General features: G+C 50.1%; 1 long non-coding RNA gene across 1 annotated transcript; it reads left to right on the top strand.

The window, feature by feature from the left end:
• The first annotated feature begins 836 nt into the window (after positions 1–836).
• On the top strand, positions 837–16,906 carry LOC113908202. The gene is made up of 5 exons (XR_003515385.2): positions 837–875; positions 1,794–1,970; positions 2,786–2,990; positions 9,115–9,212; positions 16,401–16,906. It is a non-coding gene; the product is annotated as an uncharacterized LOC113908202 (long non-coding RNA).
• The last annotated feature ends 2,801 nt before the right edge of the window (positions 16,907–19,707 follow it).

Here is a 19,707-nt window from a genome sequence, read left to right as displayed (position 1 = left end):
CCTGCAATAGTGTATTTCTTTTGATTTCCAAAGAGTCCAGGTAGTTTTGAAACCTCTGTGCTTTTGCACCTGCTGTTCATTCCATCTAGGACACCCTCTTTCCACTTCTCTGGTATGGAAAGTCCTCTTCATTTCCAAGTCAAGTCAAACGCTACCTCCTCCGTGGGGGCAGACCCCTGTGCCAAGTGCATACTACATCATAGCATCTGCCACACGGGCTGAACTTGGCTGCCTCCCCTCCAGATTGAGTCTCTTGAGGGCAGGGCCCCAGCTTTTGCACATCTGTAGCCCCAGTGCCTTTGCACAGGCTGGGCCAATCCGTGCTTGGTAAATATTTGTTGAATTAGCAGGCATTGGGTCGGTGAAGCATGGTTTGAGCAGCAGGAATGAAAAGTCCAGCTTCCTTGGAGCTCGGCAGCAAGCAAGAGCTCTGGAACAACCTTTTCAAAAGCTTTCCTTCCATCTGAGTCCCTCTGAGCTTTGTCGCATTGTTGTGGGGAGCAGGGCCGCTCCCAAGAAACCAAGTCCCTGGCTGTTTACCTAGGATGTTACCAAGCGCCCAAATTACAGATATCTCTATCACTTGGCCAACAATTTGGTGTTGTGGTGTTAAGTTATTTCTATGTCTGAAGAAAACAGCTCAGCTCTGACTAAAGAAATAAATGATATCATTTTTCATTCAGGCAACCAGATTCCTCGGTACAAAAGGCTCCCTGGGGAGGAGCGCCGGGACAGTGTGTCTCCTCCGGGGCTATTTACATCTGTCAGCTTCTCTAATCTCTGGCCTTCCTTCCTCTGCCTGTTTCCTTCCCTTTACACAGAAGCCCATGTTGAGCCCCGGACTTGCAAGGAGGGCGGTGAGCTACCATCCTCACGTATGTGCTGGGGGCCCGTGGGGGTGAGGTTTTGGCCAGTGGCATTTGGGTTTTTTCTTTTTTCTTAGAAACCAGTCTCAATTTAAGATAATGACTCTCCTTATTTGCCGGTGATCGCTATTTGTGGGGACTTATTTTTCCCTGGGCAGCTTGGCTAAGAGAAGTTGAATTTAGAAGGGAACTTTTCTAAAACTGTTGCTGGACAGTTTGCAGGGCACCGAGGGGCGTGTTCTGGGTCACCTGTTTCAAGAGAGCCTGAGTGGCCCCTCTTCTCAGCAGACTCCAGAGCCTGTTATGACGGAGGGAAATCAGGAAGAATGTCCTTGAAACCTGGGGTGACAAGGGCCCCGAGGCACCATTTGGTCCAGACTTTGCTAAAATATTCCAAGCCCTGCACAGTCAGCCCCCACCTCCTCTCCAGCCCATCTCCCTCTGTCAGTGTCCCCAGCCCCCCCCCCCAGCCTTGGCCCCCCCTCCACCCACACTGCCTCTCTTTCCATTCCTTGAAAGCATCACCCCTGGTAAGGTGATGCTATTCCCACCGCCTGGAACCCTCTTCCTGAATTCTCTGCCTTCCAATCTCAGCTCAGATGTCACCTCCTCAGAGACCTGACCTCTTCCCCTTTGAAACAGGACCCTGCTGTTCTCTTTCCCAACCCTTATCATGATTTGTCATTTTGTATTAGTGTCCCCTGCTACCACTGTTAACCCACCACGGCAGATGTCACTGAAATACCACATCCTGAACACTTTCGAGCCTCCGTCGGCCCACATGGCCCTCCTCCTGGAGCAGGGGTGAGAGACCCCAGACCTGGAAAAATGTTTTGAACTTTTCTATTTCTCATTCTTAGTCTCTTCATGCACGAGATGCTTCCCTTCCCTCAATCACCTTAGTTTCCCCCCTTTTTTTTCTGATAGTCACGTCTTCACTGGAGACTTCATTTTACCGATGATACTGTTCACACTGCAGCTTCTGCTCTCGGGGCTGACCAGTTGGGCACCTGCAACCCTTCAGGGACTCCAGCCAGACGCCTGGGGTCCCCCATGACTCCTCCTGCCCCCCTCATCCCCTGCATCCGACCCACCGGTCCCCAGGTACGTACACGGTTTCTCCCTCCTTCCAGCGTCTAATGTCCCTCTGATCCCCTCATTTCCCTCCAGTGCCACCCCCTGGTTCAGCCACCTTCCCCTTGTCCTGGCTTCTGAGGTTCTCTCGCTTCTGGGCTTACCTCCTCCAAGCCAGTTTCTCAGAGAAGCAGAATCTCGTTCGGCCCCTCCTCTGCTTAACACTCTGGCCCCAGAGTGGCGAGCCCTCACCTCAGCCAGGCCCTGGGCCAGACGTGATCAGACCTCCCAGCTTTCCAGCTCCTTGTCTTCCCGCTGCCTGGCAACCTCCCAGGTGCCGCAGTGGGCCCCATTCAGTTCCCCGCAGCCCCAGCTCCCCGCCATCTCCCGCTCTCAGGCAGCTCGCCCCACACCCAAAAGCCTCTCCTGCCTCACCTGCCTCACCTGCTGCTCTCCCCTCGGCTTACATCACTTCTTCCGGGAAGCCCCCTCTGAGCCTCCCCACCTGAGTTAGGGGCCCCCTCCCCCGCCCCGGGTATTCTCACGGCAGGTTGTAGTTTCCCTCATTTTGCTCTTGCTATGGTGCTCTTTAATTGCCAAATCCCAGGGACAGGGGCTGGCTGTCATGCCCAGGACTGCAGAGAAGAAAGACCCTGACTTGAAAGTCCCGTGACTTGGACACTCAGGAGCCGCCAGACTTGAAGGATATGAACTGAGCCATGTCCCCCCTGGAATCCCGGCCGGGAAGATCTGATCTCCCTGGAGGGAAACTCATTTGAGTTTAGAGGCCCCTGAGGGGAAAAGGAGCCCTAGACAACCTGTTGTCTGATCTTGTCTTGGAGCAGGCCTGACGGCTTTCCAGAAGTACAAACCAGAGCAAAGCCCCCCAGGACTTCTGGAGAGGACCTGCAGCTGAAGAAGCCCCTCCACTGAAAGCCACCTCCTCTTCCTCCTGGCAGGTGGCCTGAAAGAGGGCAGAGCTCTCCTAACATGTGAGGGTAAGGGGGCCCTCTCCTTCTTCAGCCCTGGATGTTAAGAGATCTGCCCCAGGTGAGCTCTGTGTGTGTGTGTGTGTGTGTGTGTGTGTGTGTGTTGGGGGGGGGCGGGGAGATGCTTACAGAGATGCTCCTAAAAAGGGATTCATGATAAGGACTGAAAAGGGTCCAGCCAGGGCAGCAACGTATATGGGAATAAAGGAATTATTATAGGCATGAGACTACCCAAATGTAGGGCGAGCTGAAATCAGTGATGTTTCTGAAAGGAGATGGGGGCAATCAGGGAAAGTCTTGCCATGGGCGACAAGTTGGAGCTTGCAGAGAAATTTGAGAAGCCAAGCACGTCCAGCTGCCCAAGGGGGGCGGGAGGGCAGCCAATGGAGGGGCTGTGGGAGCCGTTGCTCAGCAACGCCCGTGGGCGGGGATGGGGCCCAGAGGAGGGGAAGGATGAGCTGGCACGGGGTGGGGGGGGGAAACCCCGCCTCTGTCTCTGGCAGTACCCGCTGGAGGCAACCCTCAGAGTCGTGGTGCTGCCTCTCTTCTGTTTTCCAAACCTCCTGGAAGTTCCTCTTCTGAGCAAATCTGCCCCGGGCCCCTATGGAGAAAGGGGTTCTGGGAAGCTTAACGGAACCAGTGCGCAGAGCTGCCCCCACCCAGCCCCCAGCCTCCTCTGCTCGCTCCCCTCCCCGTGCCCTGGCCCTGAGCGATTTACACTTCCCCAGCGTGTCCCCCGCGTACTGTGCCCTGGATCCAGAACACCCTTGCCCCCTTATTTAGCTGGTCACCTCTACTTCCCCTTCGTGATGTGGTCCCGAGACCTGTTCCCCCAGAGGTCTTTCCTCTCTCTGAGTCCCGCTCTCTCTTGTGCTCCCAGAGGACTTGGTACAAACCCGTAATGCAGCTCCCATTGCTTGCTGCATTTTCCACAGCCCCAGATCTCAGAGTCTCTTGGGGACCAGGAGTGCCTGCTGGCTCAGGGTGTGGGGTCTCGGCCAGGGAGCCAGGGGCTCCCTCAGCCCAGAAGCCACTCAAACTCTGTCTTCCAGAACGACCTGGGGAGCTTGCTAAAAATTCAGATTCCCAGTCCTCACCTCCCTGAGATTCTGATCGGGTGGCTCTGGAGATGAGCCCGGGAATCTGCATTTTGGACCAAAAGCTGCGAGTGATTCTGATGCAGGCAGTTCACCATAGCAGGTTGACTCTGACTGGGCTGAATCTGCTTTTTATAGTTTGAGTTGGATTCTTTAATAGAAGAAACTTCTGTTTCTTCTAACAGAAAAATCAATGACTTTTACATAGTTTATTAATAATAATTACTATAAAAATATTTGTAGGTTCCTATAGGTCATATTTTGCTTTCACTGAAAGCCCTCAAGGGGCTTTTAAATCCTATGGGATTTAAATGTTCCCACATTCCCTTAAGGGTTGAAGGCGGGCTGCCAGGGAGAAGGCAGTGGGCATAAGTGTAGAGGTGAGGTGTGGAGCCCTGCCAGGAGCCTGGCCTGGACACAGAGGTCCAGAAACACCTTGGCCCCAAGAAAGTCTCCTTGCCTTCCCGGGAATGCTGCGAAGAGCTGAGGGGATGGTGGGGGGCTCAGGCCCAAGGGTGGGGTGCCGCCGTGGTCCAGGCTCTGAGGACCTCCCATGCAGGTCTCCCGAGGAGCTAGAGCAGGAAGCAGATTCCTTCCAGCACATCAGTGAGGAAGACGCTTTCCTGGAGGCACCTTGGGCATGATTGGCTGGGGATGTGGGCATGTGTGGGGTGGGGGTGACCTGCCTCAAGGCTGCTTTAGATTGACCGCGAAGGAGCTGGAACCGGGACAGGAACCAGAGCATGCTGGCTTCCACACAGCTGCGCCTTGCCAGCTTCAAAGTCTGCCCCTAATCCCTGCCTGGTCCCCCAAGGAAGGTGGCTCAGGGCCCCAGGAGAGGGAGAGAGAGAGACCCTCAGCCCTCCCAAGCCTCCTCAGCCGTGTTGTGGGAATTTGGCGTGCCCTGGGCTTCTCCCAACGGGTCTGAGGGCTGCTGGATGAGATAGGGACTCAGTTATCCTGATTTGTGCCATTATTTTATTTTAAAACACTGAACAAATAAACCCAGCCACAATTCCACCTCTCTCAGTCAACACAAGTGCGCTTGCATTTAGGTGTAACTCCTTCTGGTCTTGTTTCCTGCGCGAGCGTGCGTGCGTGTGTGCGTGTGCACGCATGTGTTAAAGGTTCACAAAGTGATGTCTTCAGCATAATAACAAAAGCATTTTTCATGTTGCTGCAGAGGGTTCATAACCATTATTCCTAACAGCTGCCTGGGCCCTTGAGCTGATGGCCCTTGAGCTGATGGGCCCTTGAGCTGATGGGCCATTTCCTTAAGGGTTGGCTGTGGTCTTCTGCCCCCCACCCTTAGCTCACTGTGTCCTATCCTGGGGCCAGGCCCCCACTCCAGGCACCCGGTCCTACTCAAGCTCCAAGTCCTGGTGCTCTCAATCTTGTCCCTTCCTCCCTGATCTGTTCCTGAGTCCTCGCAGCTGCAGACTTTGTGCTTTGTGTCCCGGTTTGTACATTGCACTCACCCCTCAGATCTGACAACTTGGAGGATGCCTTCTCAAAGACTGGAAAAACCTGATTTACCTACCGTTTTTGAGACTCTTAGTATATCATGAAATGAAAGGATGCCAAAAGAGGGTTATAAAGATCTGCCAGCTATTTTAATACTTACATTGAATAGCTGGATGCTCTTATTAGACAATAATGTGGTAAAATATGATTATAAAACTCACAAGAAAAGTGCAAATTCATAAGGCAACACAGGTGGTGCTCACTCTCCAGGGGTACTAACACGATCAAGGCTAAGAGACAAATGTCCTCTTTGGGTCTTGTCAGACTCGCTGTCTAGGACTAAGCATGCCAAATGCATTTGAAAAGAAGGGTAGAAGGCTAAATGTGAGATCCACTGAAATATTAGACCCGGACCCACGGCCCTCCAGACCGCCCCCCGCCCGCCCACCGCCCGCCATACCCAATTAAAAAAAAACAAGTGATCCAGAATGCTTCTCTAATACTGGCCCTTGGCTTTGTCCTGCTATCCTCAGACCTGATGCCCTGTTGCTTAGAGTCCCTCCCTGCTCCAACCCCAGCCCCTGGGATCCTGCCCTAGTCATAGCCTTGGCTGCGCGAGAGGACATTTGAAACATCAGATGGTCTGTAATAGTTTCATTATTGTAAATATAGTGGGTGGGACTCTCTGGCCCGTCAACCTCTTTCCCTTCTCTACCCTCATCCCTACTGGAGAGGGAGTCTTGGAACATCATAAATCATTAGAGTGGCACACTGAGGATCTACCTTAACCAGAAAGAAGTGGGTTACATTACGTATTCCCCACTCAGGCTGGGGGGATGCAAGGCAGGTGGTTGTGCCAACGCGGACATTGAACATCTTTGCCCAAATTGATTTTTCTGTATTTAGGATTGTCTCTTTTCCCAGGAGGGGAATATTTCTGTGGCTCCTGATATATATTGCCTGATTGCTTTCCAGAAGATAGGTACTGCTTTATAATCCCGTGACCCACACGGGCTGAAAGAGGGTGCTCTTTCTGGCATATATTAATATGCAATAACTAAATATTTGATAGCATACAGAACAGAAAATCCCTCAGGCTGTGGAGCAGCAGTGCCATTGCTGGAGAGAGAACCTCCAGATGTTTAACCCCTGGGGCCACTTTGAATACATTTACACAGGACTTAAGGATCATTAGTAGATGTTCCCGAACTGAATCGATAAGTGAATATCACACAGGCTGTCTGCAAGTCTTAGAGCCGGGGCAGATGGGGTGGGGTTCTCAGAAATCCCACAAGGCCTTGACATTGCAGTATGATGCCCGTGGCAGGAATCACTGCTCTTCCCCATTGATGACTGCCTCCAGATCCAAATGCCTGGGGGACAAGTCTGATTGCTCTAGCTGGGGGGTGGGAGGGGAGGGTGCCAGTGCCCCACAATGACCAGTAGCATCAGGAATGCATGGAACGGGAGAGAGGTTATTGTTCAAAGAACAACTAGGTTGGAGGCAGCCTGCTACAATGTTGAAGATCATCACATCCTAGGTCGGGTTGGCCAGGTATGGCCGCTGATTGGAACAAATAATAGGAGACTCTTGGTGCATTGGAAAGATGTACTGAAAAATAATTTTTAAAAAAGCTTCTACAAACCCATACATGTATGGTCAATTGACTTAAATTTTTTTTCAATTGTAGCAAGACACGCACCACATAAAATTCATCAGCTTCACCATTTTTAAACATACAGTTCAATGGTATTAAGTACATTCAGGTTGCTGTACCACCATACTCACTGTCCTTCTCCAGAACTCTTTTCATCTTGCAGAACTGAAACTCTAGATCTGTTAAACAATAACATCCCATATCCGCACCCCCCTGGCCCCCTCATTCTACTTCTGTCTCTATGACCCTGTGTGGGTCACGGGCTTATAAAGCGGTACCTATCTTCTGGAAAGCAATCAGGCAATATACATCAGGAGCCACAGAAATATTCCCCTCCTGGGAAAAGAGATAATCCTAAATACAGAAAAATCAATTTGGGCAAAGATGTTCCATGTCCGCGTTAGCACAGACATTCTACATCTGTCTCTAGGGACCTCACATGAGTAGAATCATACAGTATTTGCCCTTTTGTGGCTGGTTTATTTCACTTAATGTACTGTCTTCAAGGTCAATGCATATTGTAGCATGTGTGAGAATTTCCTTCCTTTTTAAGGCTGAATAATATTCCGTTGTATACCGCATTTTGTTCACCCATTCATTGGTCATTCATTTTGTTTGTCTATTTATTTTGTTTACCCATTCTGAAGATTGTCTTTTTAACTTTGTTCACGTGTCCTATGATTCACATCAGCTTTTAATCGTGATGTAGTCCAATTGACCTATTTTTCTCTTGTCGTGTGTGTTTTGGGCGTCATATCCAAAAATTCATTGCCAAATCCAGTCTTGAAGCTTTTCCTCTGTGTTTTCTTCTAAGAGTTTTATAGTGTTAGTTCTTACTAAACTATAGTTTAAGCCTTTGATCCATTTTGAGTCAATCTTTGGGTATGGTTTAATGTAAGAGTCTAACTCCATTCTCTTGCACGTGGATATCCGATTTTCCCAACACCATTTGTTGAAAAGATTGTTCTTTCGTCATTGAATGGTCCTGCTCCCTCATCAAAAATCGTTTGACCATGTATATGAGAGTTTATTTCTGGGCTCTCTATTCTATTCCATTGGTCTATGTGTCTGACTTATGCCAGTACCACATTGTTGGATTACGGTAGCTTTATAGTAAGTTTGGAAATACGAAAATGTGAAACCTCCAACTTCGTTCTTCTTTCTCAAAATTATTTTGGCTATTCAAAATCATTTGGGAGGGGTGTCTGGGTGGCTTAGTCGATTAAGCGTCTGCCTTCAGCTCAGGTGGTCATGATCCCAGAGTCCTGGGATCGAGCCCTGCATCGGGCTCTCTGCTCAGCAGGGAATCTGCTTCTCCCTCTGCCTGCCACGCCCCTTGCTCTCGCGCTCTCTCTCTGTCAAATAAGTAAATAAAATCTTAAAAATAAAAAACTAAATTTCAATAAGTAAAAGAAAAAAAAGAATGTCTATAAAGTTTTTAGCCATGTCTATCAAAAGTCTTAAAAATGTTTGTGGGTCTGCCAGGTTCATAGCCAGTTTAAGCAGATAAAAATTAAGGATTTGAGGGAGCTGGCCAACTCCCCCACCCCCAGGGAGCCAGAGACCAAGTCCCCTGGCGGTAAGACTTCTGGCAAAAGCCCACTGTCACACTGCAGGCTGGGCCCAGGACCCAGAAGCCAGGACCCTTGAAAGGTGGTGGCCCTCACTTGCTCCTTCCTGCTCCCCCCCCAGAGCAGACTCTGCCGGGTGTCTCCCCCTTCTCTGGCTCTCCTCTGAATCACCCTTGCTGGTGCATCTCAGCAGCGGAGCGCAGATCACAGCCTTGACCTTTAGCTTCAAGGAACTCTGAGAAAGTGAGTTTGGGTTTCTACCAGGGGGAGATGGAGCTCACAAGGTGAGAAACTGATCAAATATAGGAAGGTTATTCAAAAGATGCCAAGCAGCCCAAAAGCATTAAAAACATTCTATAACATCATAGCCTTTGCCTCTGTAATTTCACTTCTAGGAACTGCTCCAATGACATCATCAGGGATAGGGAGCTGAGTAGATTCAAGGATGTTCCCTGGAGTGTTCCCTATAATAGGGAAGACAAGAGGAGAGGAGGTAAGCAAGTTGTGGTTCATATTCATGATGGAATGTTATGCAATTAGAAATATATTATAGGAGAATTTTTTAAATGACATGCAGAAATGCTTGCAATGTAATGCAGAGTGCAAACGGAAGAGGTAAACCAGGGCTCATCGACCTTTACTACACACAGAATTCTCTCGTTAAAATGCAGATTCTGATTCTGTAGGATTGGGGCAGGGTCTGAGATTCTGCATTTTCAATAAGCCCCCAGGTGATGCCTCTGGGCTTGCTGGGACCAAGAGCAAAATCGTAGAGAGATAATCCCAGGTAGGTTCAAGCATGTGTGTGTGCAAAGAAAAAAGACAGAGAAAACATGCCAAAATGTTAACATCAGTTATCTCTAGGCCATGAAATTATGGGTGCATTTTTTTCTTCTTTATACACCCATATTTTTCGAGTTTTCTCTGATGACCATTATTTAATACAAAGATTAAATTAAAAAATGCAAAAAGCCTACTGCTTCTGGGAGTGCAATTAAACTTCTTGATGAGCATCTCTCTAAAAATTTTTTCTCATCAAATTCGATGAGAAAATATAGTTCATGGAAAGAAACAGCTGTAAGCCATTAAGGTCTAACACCGTCAGTAAATCAAGGACACCCCGATGGGGCTCTTGGGATCAATGACAGACCTGGATGGGCTATTTGGACCGGCTGAGTTATCAAGAAATGAATGATGCCAGAAACAATGAAATACCGAATGGAAATGAATTTATAGCACCTTTTGTGTTTGTGGTTGGGATGACTGCGGATGTGGTGAAGTCGGAATGTGTATCGGCAGCCACAAAATGGATTTAGGTTTCTGTCTTGCAAAACCCATCCAAACTTCGTGGCTCCACTCACTCGGCCCAGAGATTAAGTCATCTCCTCGAGAAGAGTTTCAGTGAAGGCTGAATCAGATCCAGTGAGGGGGAGCATGCAGTGCTATGCCCAGCTTGCAGAGGATATTCAAGAAATGTCGAAATACAGTTTCCCAACGCTTAGCTGTCGCTGCAAAGAAGCAGGCTGGAGAGCACGGGAAGCTTAAGAAAAGGGGCTCCAGGTGTCCCATATACCCAAGGGGAAGCTGTACCTTGATTTCTACTGCTACACCCCTTGTGTTTTTAATTTATTTTTGTGTGCGTGCGCGCAAGAGAGAGAGAAAGAGAGAGAGAGAGCATGAGCAGGGGGAGAAGCAGGCTCTTGGCTGAGCAAGGAGTCCGATGTGGGGCTTCATCTCACAACCCTGGGATCATGACCTGAGCCAAAGGCAGACGCTTAACCAACTGAGCCACCCAGGCGCCCCAAGACCCATTGTGTTTTAAAGAGAAGGCTTGGGCTGGGTCTGCATGCAGGACTCTTACATGAGCTTTGATGTCTGCAGAGTGTGAACCAGGAAGAAGCAACTGCCCTTCTGCTCCCAGAAGTGAGAATTTTCTGCAGCTTCTTGGCTAGACTACCCGAAGTGGTTCCAAGGCTACCAATGTATGTGGGCTGCTCCTTATTTTTGGAAAGGAAGCATCTCAGGTAGCCAGCATTTGCACGCCCGCGTTGAGACTGGATGCCTGAGATTCAGGTAGAACTCTGGCCAGCCTCACTCTCTGCCAGATTATTCTTCCAGAATCCCAGTTACTAATCCTGACAATCATCTTCTCATAAGGCTACGACTCCCAGCCACCAAGCCAATAAAGTCCAACTCTTGAATCAGGCATTCATGGATCTAGCATCACAATACTACAATGCAATTCAGCAGTACCTGGAATTAGTGTTAGACTCTGCTGGTTAAGGGCCCCCAAGAAGACTGCCCTCACTTCGGACAGCAGCCGCAAGTTTGGGGGGGTCTCCAGGCCACCTGAACTTCTGACCACCTGGCTATAAATTTGGAGTTTCCCTCAACCCCTTCGTATTTGATAATTTGCTAGAATGACTCACAGAAGTCAGGAAAGCACTTTACTTACAATTACAGTTTTATTTTATAAAGGATGCAAATCAGGAGAAGACGAATGAAGAGATTCAGGAGGGTCCTGCACACAGGCCTTCCATGTGCTCTCCCCATGGAATCAGGTTGTGTCACTCTCCCAACACTGCGATGTGTTCATCAACCAGAAAACCTCAACCAAACTTGTTCTTACTCCCCAGAGTTTTTATTGGAGGTTCGTTACATAGGCATTAATGATTGGATCATTGGCCACGTGACTGAACTCAATCTACAGCCCCCTTCCCTCCCTGGAGGTCAGGCTGGTATCACATGGCTCAGAGCCCCAACACTTTCAGATGACCAGCCCCTAACCCGAAACTATCAAGGGTCCCCATGAATCACCTTGTTAGCAGAAACTCAGGGTGATCTCAGGGACCTACCGAGAATCCTATCACCAGGGAAATTCCAAGGGTTTAGCAGCTCCCTCCCATAAACCCAGGACAAAGACCAGACAAATTCTTTATTATGCAACAAGTGGCAAACTACCTTTACCGGTGTGTGTGTCGCATGACCCTTCTGTGTGCTCTCGGCTCAGGTCAGAGAGCTTCTTGCCATTTTCTACATGGACCTGGGTTGTATCTCTCTCAAACTCTTATGTTGAAGTCCCAGGGTAGCTGCGGGGCCTTGGATACCCCACTCAACCTCTCTGCCTATTTCCTCGTCTGGAAAATGAAAATGTGAAGAGCACCTCCTTCGTGGGGCCGTGGTTTGTGAGCTTTCAGAACAGGGCCCAGTGCCCAGTGGTGCTACACTTCGTCGCTGTTCCTGTGATTAACGTGCTCAGAGCCTGCTCTCCTTGGGAGTGGAGCTTCTGCTTTACAACCAGTCTTCGTAAAGGGCTCCCCCTTTTTGGGGGGCTTCAAATAGTTCAAAGACATCCAGCAACTTGGAACAGCTTTAGAGCAACTTTAAACCAGAGTTTCTCCAGGCAACCACCCGCATCAGAATCCCTCAGGGTGCTTTTCAAAACACCCTTGGTTTTTTTTTGCACACTGAAGTTTGAGAATCCTAGTGTGGAACTCCAGGATAGGAATTTAGTATCCGAACAAGGGGGGGCGATCCCATGGGGCTGCCCCGTTCCACCGTCCCCTGCAAGGACAGCCCTCCCCGCAGGGCCAGGAACGGAAGTCCTCCTCGGAAGATGTTCAGCAAGACCAAGGCCTTCTTTGGGGCCTGTCATTGAGGGCCAGAGAAGGTCTTGTCTCAAGAACAGGGCTTGGGGCAGGGAGTGGGTGGGAGACAGGGAGACATTGACCATATGGCTGGTGGCATTTATTCTTCAGGGGTCCCCTGAGCCCTCTGAGAAGCAGATGAACGTCACAGGTCTTTCACACAGGGGGCCAGATACGAGCAGAGAGGCCTGTGATCATCTCCAGAAAGAGGAGGAGAAGCTGGAACCGCTGGTCAGACCGTGGTCCAGCATGTCCCTCATGGGCCTCAGTATGAGCAGAGAATGGCAAAGCCAGAAAGAAGCCCAACCACCAAAGCCCTGGGTCATGAAAAAAACAGCTTGGTGTGAGCTCAGCCCCCATCCTGAGACCCCTCCGCTGGGGTCAGGGAAGCTTCCAAGTCCTAGATCCTGCAAAGACCCCAGGCCCTGCTGTTTAATGAACGTGAAGATTGTCCTTCCCTCCCTCTGAGACATTCCAGGCCTTTCTAGAGTCCACCCGGAACTGAAATAAGCTCCCCATGGAGATGGTGAGACTCCAGAACTAAAATAAACTTAAATAATATCCCAGAAAATTGTAAATTGTGTATTTAGGAATTGGAATGTACAAGGCCAGGCTTTCTCTTCCTCTATTATAGCTTTCACAAAAGGGAAACAAATAACAAAGCTCCCCCAGGCTAAAGTTAGAGTCGACATATAGTTTACACCAAAAAATATACAGTTAGGTATCAATTTGGAACGTGTGTACTTCCAGTGTGAAATCCTCTCAATGACCACAAGCTCCTCAAAGCCAAAGCCAGGAGCAGGGGAGGCCTCTGTGTGGTCCGAATGCTCAGGGAGGGAGGGAAGTCGAATTTATTGAATGTTCACCATCTACCTGGCATGTAACTCACGCCACCTTACAACGTCCCTACGACGACCCTGTGAAATGGGTTTAATCAGCTTCATTTTACAGGTGGGGAAACTGAGTTTTGGGATGCACAAGTAAGTTGTCCAACGTCATGGGGATCGAACCATTAGCCTGCCGCCGACTTATCTAATGATTTATGTGCCTAATCACCTGCCTGCCTCTTTTAGTGTCCGAGCCTTCTCCCCCTATTGGTTACTCTAAAGACTGTATAAAGAGGATAAAACATAAAAAATATATTTTTTAAAATGTCCTGCCAATTACTTATCAAAACTGCTGGATCCCCCTGCTAGGGAGTAGCAGAGCTGTGCGTCACATCCAGCCAGTCTGCTTCCCCTGCCCAGAGGAAGGCAGGATTTCTCCTGGAATCTGACATAGCGGGAGGTGGGGGTCAGAGGCGGAGGCTGAGTGTCTCCATCGGATCTCCCTCGCATCTGCCTCTCAAGGGCCAAGGGCTGAGGGCTCTGACAGAGGTGAGGGTGCTGTTCACAGTCCTCCTCTGACTTAATTTCCGCTTCTGTCTGCTGCAGGCACTAGAGAGGATGCTCTAAGGCAGTGGTACCCAAATGCTGGGGTGTGAACCCTGTGTGTCAGAACCCCAGAGGAACTCAAAAATACAGGTGCCTGGCCTTCACTCTAGACTCACTGAATCCAAATCTCTCCAGGTGGGAGCCGAGCATTTTGACCTGTTCTCCGGGTGCTTCTTCCACACCCCAAAGTCTGAAACCACTCTCCTGTAGTACCTCCAGGCAGTCTGGGCCTCCCACCTCAGCTCCAGATGCCCCACCCCTGGCCTCTGGGACTAAAAATCAAGGCATGGGTTAGGCGTCCCAAGTATTCCTGCCTGCATTTAACAGGTGACCAGTGTGACGCCCAGGGCCTTGCAGCGGACTTAGAAGCCCCATCAACCCCTCCCAGGAGAGGACAACCTCCTCTTGGGAATACAGGGGTGGCCCCGCTGGATTAACAAGCACTTGTGGCTTCCCGGGGATTCATGCTGCTCCTTCAGAGGCGGCCAGTCTGAGGGTGCTGGCTCAGCTGTCCCTCCCAGAGCCGGCCCAGTTGGTCATTTGTGCCTGGGCTTTTCTGATGACACTTGAGGGCCCTGCTTGGGCTTCTTTTCAGTCTGATGTCTCCCCTGCTGGATGACCTTGGGAAGCTCACTAAACCTCTCTGGGCCTCAGGGCCCCCCTCCAAAATAGAAAGGATAGTACTCACCTTAGGAGGATGTTACGAGAATGAAGTAACTCCCCGCCCACTCTCAGGATACCCTACCCTTCTCATTCAAGGCACGCGCATTAAATAATTATTTAATGTTTGTCTCTTGCTGGATGGGCCTGTGTCCATGTCCCAGAGTCTAAGTGCCAGGGCCTGGCCCTTAGTCGATGCTCAAAGACCCCTCATTGAATAAATGAAAGGAGGTTGGCCAGGGCCAGGAACGGAGTGTGTTGCCGGTCAGTCTCACTTCCCTCCCCTTACTTCCCTGAGATACTGCCAGGGCCCCCTCTCCAGAATATATATCCTTTTGTTACCAGCCATGCACGGCAATAGCTTCATTCGCCCAAGTCCCCGAAAACAAGGGTCACCCTCACACATTCGCTGGCCTGCCGGTGGGAGCAGATATGGCTTAACCCGTGGGTTGGCAGAAGCATGGATATCAGAGACCAGATGATCCCAAGAGGCCCAGACGGCACCCTGTCTCAGTCATCCGTGGCTGAGGGAGAAAACCGCCCCAAACCTGGTGGCATAAGACAACAGCCATTTTATTAGGCTCACAGACTCAGAGGGTTAGGAATCCGACTGGGACCCAACGGGGTGGCTCATCTCAGCTCTACAATGTCTGTGGCCTCAGTTGGGAAGACTCAGGTGGCTGGAGGTGGCTCGAAGGGCCGAGGGCTGAAATCACTGGGGGCTTCTTCTCTCCAGTGTCCGGTGCCTGGGCTGGGATGGCTCAGCAGCGACTGTCAACCACAGGGCCTTCACATGTGGTTTGGGCTTCCCCACAGCATGGCAACCTTGGCATAATTGGACTTTTTACTCAGAAGCTTGCGCTTTAAAGATAAGTGTTCCAGGTAACAAGGCAGGAGCTGGGGGCCTGGGATGGCCTAGACTTGGAAGTCACATGGTGCCACTTTGCTATTCTCTAATGACGGAAGTGGTCTCACAATATTCAAGGAAAGGAGACATAGACCCTAGATCTCAAGAGGAAGAGTGTCAGAGAATTTTGAGTCATGGTTTAAAAAGGTGACACATACCCTGCTGGTTGCAGTTGAACATGCTAGACCCTGGGATAGGGCCTGCTTCGGGAGGAGGGCTCAGGAGTGATTTACCAAGTCCTGGGCTCTTGGCCTGATGCTTTATGGCCTAGGGTGAGTCCTTTACTGCTTTCTTGACCTCCAGGGTGACATTCAGGGGATTAAATGCTGCCAAGTCACCTGTGTTCCCTCCCCCTGCATTTCCTTGTGGCTGGTGACCCTCCCCTTCATGGGCATTCACAGCTCAGACTGAAGACAATAGTCAAGTGGGGCGGGAGCACCAACGGAATCCTCCTAACCAATTTGGGAGAAGAGGCCACTGTGCGCCCACTGTCCATGCGGAACCCCGAGTTGGGGAATAGGGTACCATGCCATCCAGGGGCAATGAGGGCCTCCCTGGGCCCTAGGGTAATGAGGGGTCAGCTGGTCTTCCCACACCCTCAAGGAGGCCATGGAAGGTGCCAGACAAGGATGAGTGGTTCTGGAGGGCTTCTTGGGCAGGGTGGGGAGGGTACAGAGTGTGTGGACTGAGGGCCACGGAAAAAAGACATGGGTTTAGTAGCGGACACCAGTGAGGTAGAGTGAGCTTGCCCAAGAGACGGGTGAAGACAGATGCTGGTGACCTTGGCTCAGCACTCCCCCGTGATGCCACAGAAGCCTCTGGAACTAAAGAGCTGACCTGGGGAGGGACATGACAAAACCCTGAAGAGACTGAATCTAAATCTGAAATGACTGAGTTTAGCTGACATTGATTGAATTGCTTGCCGCTACCGGGCAGAGTGAGGGTCTCAAAGAGAGATGGAGGAAAATGAAGTTGCAATTTCTTAGAAGTCTCTACACTGTAGCTCATTCATTTTTTTCTTGCTGTCCGGTCAGGGGCCCACTGGGATCTCAGGCCTTTCCAGCTGTGACGTCTGCCGCGGGTCTGACTCCGGGGCTTTTTGACCTGGTCGCTGTGCCCCCAGCAGCGAATGCTACCACAGCTCAAGGCACTGCCAAAGGACAGCCAGGTCAGACCTCCGTGGGGCTCCGCCAGACCAGCCCGGGAATGTGGTTTGCCCCCAAGTCGTCCGGTCAACAACTACTGTTAAGAAACCACTGTGTGCAGGCCCTGGGCTGGGCACCGTGCCTGGTTCTGGGGACAATCAGTTGAATAAGACACGGGCCCCTATCCTTATCACATCTACCATCTTGTGGCAACAATTAGAAGCCACTCGTTCTAGGACCTCAATCAGGAATTGCTCCTTATTGCTGCTTTTCGGAACTGGCATCTGCACATCTCCAGCTGATCAGTCAACAAACACTTATTGAACACCTACTAGACACCAGGCTCTGTTTTAGGTGCTTGGGTCACATCAGCGAACAAACAGTAGAAGTGTAAATAAAAGGGCCTTGAACCTCTGTTTTTATCTCTGCCCGTCTTGGTCCTGCAGAAACAGGTGTTGGTGCTTCAAGCTGTAAGACCACATGTGAAATTCTGTTATAAGGCACTTCCCGCCCCCACCCTCACCCGCTGAACTCCCATCCCCTTTTGGTCCACAGTCAAGGCCAACTTCAAAAATCCCTTGGTAATCAGCTGGGAGTTTGTAGGGCCCAGACAGTCCTTCAGCAGCCTGTGGGAATGTCCCAAGAGGAACACTTTTTGTCAAAAGAATGGCAGGAGTTTAATTACCGTGTGGCCCGTATGGGTGATTTCCATTTGACAGAGCTGAGCCCAGACAGTTCCTAGGAAGGCCCTTTGTGCGAGGCCGTGGCCGCTGGGGCCTGCTCTAGCCAGGGCAGGAAGGAGCCGGGGGCCTGTGCCCTGGGCGGGGGCCGCAGGAATGCTTTGAATGCCTCCTCTGCTTGTGGCCATGGGTTTTACCACTGGCTACTGGGGGCAGCTTAATTAATCAGGTCCACTACTTGTCATTTATCATTAGCAAAGCAGGAGGGGTTTGGGGTCGGGGCAGCCGAGAGGGCAGGGGAGGCTCTCTCAAAGCAAGGTGCCTAGATAAATTAAAGTTTTATCCATTCATCTCATGGGGTGGCCGCTGTTGGCAGCCCCACATTGTTTCCTCCTGTTCAGCGGCCAATCTGGTTTTTCTGTTGGGCTTTGGCAGCAGCCTATTGGGGTTGGCGGGGAGAGATCATCAACGATTGTGTCTTTCCCTGTCAAATCTCAGCAAAAGACCGTGTTGGTGATGCATGTGGGAAGGAGAGAGAGTGAAATGTGTCCTAGGGATTGGTTGCCATTGGAACTGCAAACCAGAACTCTAGGGTAGATCCAGTCTGTTAGATTTTGTTTGGCCTTGATGGTGTTTGACAAATTGGAAAATTCTACATGGAAATCTGAGTGTCTGGCTTTTCTTGAAAAAGCAGGATGTAGCAAAACCAAGCTCTCCTCTTCAGTAGGGAGATATGCCGCTGATGGCCAGTGTGGGCAGTCAGGATAGCCACGTGGGGTTGTGTGGGTTGTGCACTGCACAAACGCACCAGGCAGATGCGGCAAATGGAAGTTGATTCCAGACCAGGCTGTCTGCCCAGCAGAGAGGCTCTGTAGGTAGAACGTGGGCCTTCCAGTTCACCACCTCCAACAATCCCTGCTGCCTTAATCCTGCCTGCCCATTCACTTATGTTACCTATCTGAACTTGGTAAGCACTTGACGTTTTTGTGTTTGTTTATGTTTTGTTTTTAAGATTTTATTTATTTGGGGCGCCTGGGTGGCTCAGTTGGTTAAGCGACTGCCTTCGGCTCAGGTCATGATCCTGGAGTCCCGGGATCGAGTCCCGCATCGGGCTCCCTGCTCGGCGGGGAGTCTGCTTCTCCCTCTGACCCTCCCCCCTCTCATGTGCTCTCTCTCTCTCTCTCATTCTCACTCTCTCAAAATTAAAAAAAAAAAAAAGATTTTATTTATTTGTCAGAGAGAGAGAGTGAGAGAGAGACCACGCACAAGCAGGGGGAGCGGCAGGCCGAGGGAGAAGCAGGCTCCCCCCTGAGCAGGGAGCCCGATGCGGGACTCAATCCCAGGACCCTGGGATCATGACCTGAGCCGAAGGCAGACACTTAACTGACTGAGCCACCCAGGCATCCCTGCACTTGACGTTTTGACTCCTAGTGTATTCAGGACACTGTTCCATCTTCTCTGTGTGAGAAACTCCTCTTCAACCTTCAATGTTCACCTCAATTCAAACTTCATCTGAGTACTTTCCTGGGCTTCCCATAAGAAGTGGTGGTTCCCTGCTTTGTATTTTCTCAGCCAGCCATGCACATGGCTATTATGGCACTCAGCACACTGTTGTGCTCTAATTTGTTTCCAGGTCCTTCCTTCCCATGGACTTTGAGCACCTTGAAGACAGACCCTACTCATTTCTGCTTTCCCACTGCCTGGCACATAGCACTTAATCAGTGAGGGCTGAATGGACGCCTTTGGGGCCAAGTTGACTTCAGATGAGGGAAGTCCCCTGGATGCTGCCAAATTCTCAGGCCATGAAAGTTAGGAAGAGGTAAAAGATTTTAGCTTTGGGATGTTGAAATAAACTTGAACTCCTAACTGTCTCGGGTGTTCTCTGGGGCACTTGAAACCTCTCTTCTAATTAATTAATTAATTAATTAATTTTTAAAGATTTACTTATTTGTTTTAGAGAGAGAGAGCACAAGCGGGAGGGGCAGAGGGAGAAGGAGAGAGAATCTCAAGCAGACTCCACACTGAGCACGGAGCCCGACGTGAGGCTCGATCTCACAACCCTGAGATCACGACCTGAGCCAAAACCAGGAGTCAGACGATGCTTAACTGACTAAGCCACCCAGGTGCCCCTTTTTATTTTTTTAAAGGAAGCTCTAGGCCCAATGTGGGGCTTGAACTCATGACCCTGAGATCAAGAGTTACATCCTCTACCGACTGAGCCAGCCAGGCACCCCAAAAATCTCTCTTTTTAAAGATATACAGCCAATCTTTTTTTCCAGCTTCATTGAGATATAATTGACAAATAACATTATGTAAACTTAAGGTGTCCAACATGATGATTTGATACATGTATATATTGTGAAATGATACTACGATCAGGTTAGCTAGCACCTCCATCACCTCCCGTAACTGCTTTTGTGTGATGTAAAGACCTACTCTCTTAGTCACTTTCAAGTGTACAATGCAGTGTTGCTAACTCTAGTCATGCTGTTCATTAGATGCTCCCCAGAACTTAC

This window comes from Zalophus californianus, chromosome 16 (genome assembly GCF_009762305.2).
Source record: "Zalophus californianus isolate mZalCal1 chromosome 16, mZalCal1.pri.v2, whole genome shotgun sequence".
NCBI lineage: Eukaryota > Metazoa > Chordata > Mammalia > Carnivora > Otariidae > Zalophus > Zalophus californianus.
Note: the sequence above shows the minus strand (reverse complement) of the source record. Positions and strands in the feature narration are given on the sequence as shown.